General features: G+C 34.9%; 1 pseudogene; it reads left to right on the top strand.

The window, feature by feature from the left end:
• Window positions 1–4,556: 4,556 nt before the first annotated feature.
• On the top strand, window positions 4,557–5,632 carry LOC145166520 (protein MIZU-KUSSEI 1 pseudogene; annotated as a pseudogene).
• The last annotated feature ends 1,001 nt before the right edge of the window (window positions 5,633–6,633 follow it).

Raw genomic sequence — 6,633 nt, 5'->3', positions numbered from 1 at the left:
GTAATAAGTTTTAACAAAATTATGAAGTTAAACTTGCTTGAGTAAGAGTAGGTTACCAATTGTGGATGAGGACTTGATGCAAACTTCTTAAAATCACCCACCAATGGTCACAAAATTTTGAGGAGTAGAGAGGAGTTCTTGAGAGAGTCTTGAAAGTGTTTGAAAGGAAATGGAAGGTGGTGGGAGGGTGTATTCGGCCGAGTGTAATAAGAAGAGAGGGAAAAGAGATGAGAGATTGAGATGTGATAGGTGCTTAGAGACATGCGACTAGTTGTTTATTTGAAGGGTGATTAGCATAGAAAACCACTAGGTAATGATGAGGTGGCACCTCAAATATCCTCCCATTTGTTTTCTTTTTTTTATTTACAAGGTTGGGTCGAGAATGGGCTAAGAAGAAATGGAAATGAAATGGTTTGGGCCCATTCTTGGTTTTGTTCGATTTTTATGAAGCTTAGTAATATTTTTCGGCCCATTGGGCCTTTATGAAGGTTCTCGGCCCAATGAAACCCACTTAGAAGGGTTTACGGCCCAATATGGCAAATGAAATCATTTATGGCCCAACAAAGCCCATTATAGATAAGATGCATTATTCTTGGCTCACATGGCCCAAAGTGCTAAAATCTTATGAATGTGGGTCCAATTAGAGCCCAATTAGGGTTCCTAGGCCCAAGATAGTCAAGTAGAAGGTTTATTGATTCATTAAGCCCAATCAGAGAATCCTAGTTCATATCAAACTTGAACCGGGATTTTTAGGGTTTTCAACCCTTGGTTGACTATATGAGATGCTTTGTATAAAGTTTTGAACTTTACTTGTGAACATTGATTAAGTTTGTTGTCATTGAATGAGCATAGCGTATAATATCAAATTAGGGTTACAAGTATCACAGTGGATGGTGTTTACATGAGACTAGAATTTCCTAGTTAAAATGCTAGTTGTGACAACAAGTTGGATAATAAAACCTTCCACAAAAAAATGCTAAAGACAATGGCAAACACGACGTCAAGCTCTGGCGAATATTGCTTGGATAACATGATTAATTGTGAAAATATATGATAGGGTTTTGTGTTGTATCGATTGTTTTAAATAATATACTAAATATATAATATTTATATAAGGGACTCTAGGTCACATAAAAATAAGATAAAATTAATTTTTTTTAAATGACTTCTACATGTAGTCATCCACTATTCTCAGTGGCGAGGCTAGGTATAAGGAAGGTGAGTCGTAGGACCCATCTAATTTTTTTTTTAATTTATCTAAATTTTCTATAAAAAAATTTTAGGGACCTACCTTAAAAAAATTTAAGACCTACCTTACCTATAAAAATCTTCGAATTTGTATAGAAAAATATATATAGAAAAATTAGTGAACCATATGATTTTCTATTTTAGACTCGCCACTAACTATTCTACGTTTAATTTTATATATTTGGTTTATAGTGAGGCTTGAACGTTTAGCATTTGGTTCAAATACTTATTAATAGGGTTGTAAACGAACCGAACGAACACAAACAAAGGCTTGTTCTTCGTTCGTTTAAGTTAGCCGAACAATCGAACCAACACGAACGGATAAACGAATGGAGTTTTCTTGTTCATGTTCGTTCGTTTAACAAATTGTCTTGTTCATGTTCGTTCGTTTATGTTCGTGAACATGCTAAACGAACATAAACGAACGAACATAAGCGAACAAAGATAAACAAACACAATTGAACATATATAAACATAAACGAACTATAATATAGTAATGTTATAAAAACAATTGAAAATATATGAACATAAAAAAACTTAAACGAACGAACGTTCACGAATGTAAATGAACGAACAAGATCATTGTGCATGTTCGTTCGTTTAATAAACGAACGAGAATTTGTGTTCATGTTCGTTCATTTATTAAATAAACGAACTTCCCGCCGAACAGTTCACGAACGGTTCGCCGAACGTTCATTTCATTTACAACCCTACTTATTAACAACTATTCATACCACTAGGCAAAAAGCCAAATTAAAAAAAAAAATTCTATATAAATTTTTTATAACCTTTTTGAAACCGGAACTCAAACTATAGATTTCACCGAACCACATCAATCATTTCTATACTTTAGTCTAAAGTATATGCTATAATACAATTAAACAATAGAATGCCAGAATTTATACAACTTTAAAATTTCAACCATGGAAAAAAGAGAACACCCTTTTTGTGGCCAAAATTTGTTGGCTCTAAGTTATTAATCATGATTATACACAAACTTTTTGACATTTTACTCTCTTCTTTTCTGCAAAACTTTGACATTTCTTGTTCTCCTTTGCGTTTATAATGTTTAATTATACACTCATAATCATCACACTTTAAGATGAGATGTCCTTGCACAAACACAAATACCGATGTGGAATATAAAATCATCTTATTCCCATTACATGGAGTTACGAGAAATACAACCCATTCTCAAATTCGTTAATTATTATTATTATTATTATTATTATTATTATTATTATTATTATTATTATTATTTGTAACGTTTTAATTTCTTATTTAATTTGTTATATATCAAATATATTCGTCAGTTTTTGTGTTTCCAAAACATTATTTTTAGCCAACCTCTTTTGTAAAGTATAACTACTGAATATAAAAAATAAGATGATTGTATGCAAAAACGAGGAACATCCTTTCAGAGAAAAACCCTAAATGGAGCAACATACTTTGGCTGTTAGCGTGCATGAAATGGGGAAAAAAAAAAACAAACAAACAAATATGTTGGTGTGGCCTGTGAGAACTGGGAAGTGGTCTTGGTGGCCGGTATTGTTTGGTGTTGGCGTTACCTGCTCGTGTAAACTTTTTCCAATGCAAGTCAGCAAGTAGTCAGTCAAGCATTCCTTTCATCTCTTTCTCTCTCCAAAGGAAAAGATGGATCACAAAACTTTGTCTCCATAGATTTTCTCCCTCTATATCTGTTAGAGTAAATTAAACTTTTGGTCCTTATATTTTACACCTATCTGCATTTGTAGACTAACTTTTGAATTTTTAACATGGCTCATCTCCGTGATTTTTGGAAGTTGAACCAATGGTCCTTGGGACGTTAAATCTAACAACTTGGTTGTTTCATATTTTATTCTTTTATTATCATGTTTATGTGTTTATTATTATAAAATAGTCAAGACCCATAATCCCCCCCTCCCCCCCCCCCCCCCCCCTCTTAGTTATTGGTTATGAAAACCTACCATCATCGCTATTCCACTTTTGTCGGAGACAAAGTTGTGTTCAAACCAATCACCAATCACCAATCACCACCCACCATCATCACCGATCGCTGGCCAACTGTATCCCCACCAATCATCCCACCACCGTCATCATCATCATCACCACCACCACATCACCAAACCACCTCCAATCGCTACAACGCATCCTTCTAGTTCCCGCCATCCTATTTTCCACATTACAAAGCATTCTTATTTATCACCTATAAGATACACACAATCATCAATTATGCCATCTACAAAGCATACAATCACCTATTCATCACCTTCAAAACACATACAATCACAAATTCTTTATCACATGCTAACTGATTTTTTTTCTATATAGTAGTTTTCTGTTTTCAAGATTAATTTAGCTCCAAAAGATTAATGTCATTCATCCAAAGAAATGGTAGGGAGGCAGGGATTTATCCAAATCACAAACCAAGACACACAAGAAACACACAATCACTAATTCTTCCATTCTACTTTATTATCTTGTTTGTTTCATCCTTGTCTACTAGTCGCATCTCATCTTCAAATTCATCCCCAATCTATAAGGAGGGAGAGAATGGGGTCGGGTTGGAGAACACTCGAGGGAGGAAATATATAGAAGGGTTGAGATGGACGTCGTCGATAGGGTTGAGTAGGTAAGGTGAAAGAGGAGGTGTGAACCATTGAGAGGGTGGGGGAAGCAAAAAGTAGAGAGGGGGAGAAGGATGAGAGTTAAGTACGACGAGGCTAGTGCGGCGAGGAAAAAAGAGGAAAATGCATATGCAACGTGGCTGGACGAGAGAGCTTAGAGGCGAATGAGGTGGTTGTTGCCAAAGTTGCAAGCAAGAAAGAGAGAGGTGTAGGTTCGAGGGGGGCATTGGAGTTAATGATAGTCGAAGCTATAAGAGGCAAAAGAGACAAAGAAAGAGAGCACTGGTGTCAAAGATGTCGACAACGAAATTATGGATAGGGAAATGAAAAAATGTTCTAGATGGGGCTAATAGCCTTTTAGGGGTTTTCTTTAAGCTTTTACAAAAATATTCTATGTATTGTTTAAAAATGTCAATAAAATAGATAAAGTAAAAAATGGTATAATGGTCATTTTATCTAACATTTAACACAGCATATTAGACGGTAATAGTTTGAAGGACCACAAGTGTAAGTTTTTAGACCAAAGCGACAATGCATGTAAAAGATAAAGGTTAGACTAAGACTAAACATAAGTATAAACGATAGGTACCAAAACAGTAATTTACTCGATATATTATTTTGTATCAATTTGTACAATCAAGTATTACAATAGTAGGTGGGGACTGGTCACCTTCTTTTGTCAGTATTTTCACCCTTTTGAATCACATACTCCTTTCCCAAAAACCCCTTAAAGAAGAGAAAAAACCACAAGCTTTTTTCACAGCCTTCCAAGCTTTAATCTTTTCATCGATACCCCATTTGTTGTTTAGCTTTTGTTTCTTAAGATGAGGTCAATCATGGCTGCAAAAACACCTCAAGATACTTCCTTTTCCTTCTCACGAAGATACTTCCACTGGAAAAAGAAAGTGGAAGACGATGACGATGAAGGAGCAACCCTCAACTTCAGATCATCATCACTTGGATGTGTCGTGACTGAGGAGGATCTGAATCTTGACGACGACCTCAGCCTCCCTGTACCCCAGGCTGCACCCCGGAGGAAGAAACGTGGACTCATGTCTGTTGCTAAGCTCCGATCAGCTCTTACTTTTGGTAAAACCAAGTTATCTTCTGGTTCTGGTCTAGGCAAGGGTACTAGAGTTGTCGGGACTCTATTTGGGTACAGACGTGGTCACGTCCACATTGCGTTTCAAGAGGATCCGAAGCTAGGCCCGGCTTTCCTGGTCGAGCTAGCCACCCCAACTAGCTTCCTGGTTCGAGAAATGGCGTCGGGGTTGGTTCGTATTGCGTTGGAGTGCGATAAGAAGACTCTGAAGAAGAGTTTTAAGCTGCTAGAAGAGCCACTGTGGAGGACATACTGCAATGGCAAGAAATGTGGTTATGCTATGAGACGTGATTGTGGACCTGATGAATGGAAGGTTTTTAATTCTGTGGGACCGATTACGATGGGCGCCGGAGTACTGCCGGAGGGAGGCGGCGGTAGTGGTGGTGAAGGGGAATTGATGTACATGAGAGCAAGGTTTGAGAGGATTGTGGGGTCGAAAGATTCTGAAGCTTTTTACATGATGAATCCAGACAGCAATGGAGGACCAGAACTTAGTATTTATCTAATCAGAGTTTGAGATTTGGGTTGGATTACTTGTTTAGATTTCAATCAATGTTAAGTACTTAAGTCTTGGGATTTCAGATCATCAACTTTCTTTCATGTGGTTTTTTGCTCTCTTCTCTCAATGAAAACTGGGGTTTTCTCTTTTTACAAATACCTAGAAATATATTTTTTTTACGTTGTTATAGAAATATACGATATACACTTCAAATTATATAATAAAATATTTATTTTGGATGTATGTTAAAGAGGTTATGTTCTATGATTAAAAAGGGTTGGTGATATATTTACCACGAGAAGTTATTTGTTCTTATTAATTTATATAATATAAATGATTTCTTCTTAATTTTCATATCAACTTTCTATATTAAAATTTTAAAATTTTGATGACAAATTGAAACATGATCAAAGGAATTTTGAATTTGATGAAAACATATTAATTACTTAAAATCTTGGTTTGGCGTTACGTATTAACAACTAGAGGTTGATTTCGGTTGGTTTCGTTCAACCAATTTTATAAATTGATTGATAATTTCAACCGAAGCGAACCTGTTTAATTAAATTGTTGATAAAGTTTCACAAATTGTCCTTATGATTTTAAAATTGCCTCCTAAAGAGTCTTATAAATTTTTGTTTTGCATGAATTGTCTCTTTCGACAAAAGTTGACATGTTAATGGTCCATATATATAATGTCTGTTAGAAATAGATTTTTAACTGAAAGGTCTAATTGAAACCGAAACCGGTTGGAACCGATTAATAGTATTCGTTCCGGTTCATCTAATTCATTAATTTTGGTTTCAGTCTCTATCCAGTTTGGTTCGATTCCGGTATCAAACATCTCCCGTTCACTCCTTAATTGGTTCAAGTTCTTTTTGGATTTGGTCTGATTCGAGCCAGTTTACATCCCTAGTTAGAGACAGACGTTAAGTCTCCATAATGATCATTAGTAAAAAAAAAAATTTGAAACTTCGTATAAGGATCATTTGTGAAATTAAAAAAAAAAACTATTAAATTTTTTCTTAATTATTATAAATCAAATAAAAAATAAAAAATGTAATATTCGTATAAATACAAAGAACAAATATTACTAATTTTAATCGACATACATGTATATTTTATTTAATATTTAAACTACAATAATAATTAAATATTTG

Source organism: Lactuca virosa, chromosome 3 (genome assembly GCF_052849685.1).
Source record: "Lactuca virosa cultivar CGN04683 chromosome 3, Lactuca_virosa_CGN04683_v6, whole genome shotgun sequence".
Lineage (NCBI taxonomy): Eukaryota > Viridiplantae > Streptophyta > Magnoliopsida > Asterales > Asteraceae > Lactuca > Lactuca virosa.
This window is presented reverse-complemented; position numbering and strand designations above follow the sequence as displayed.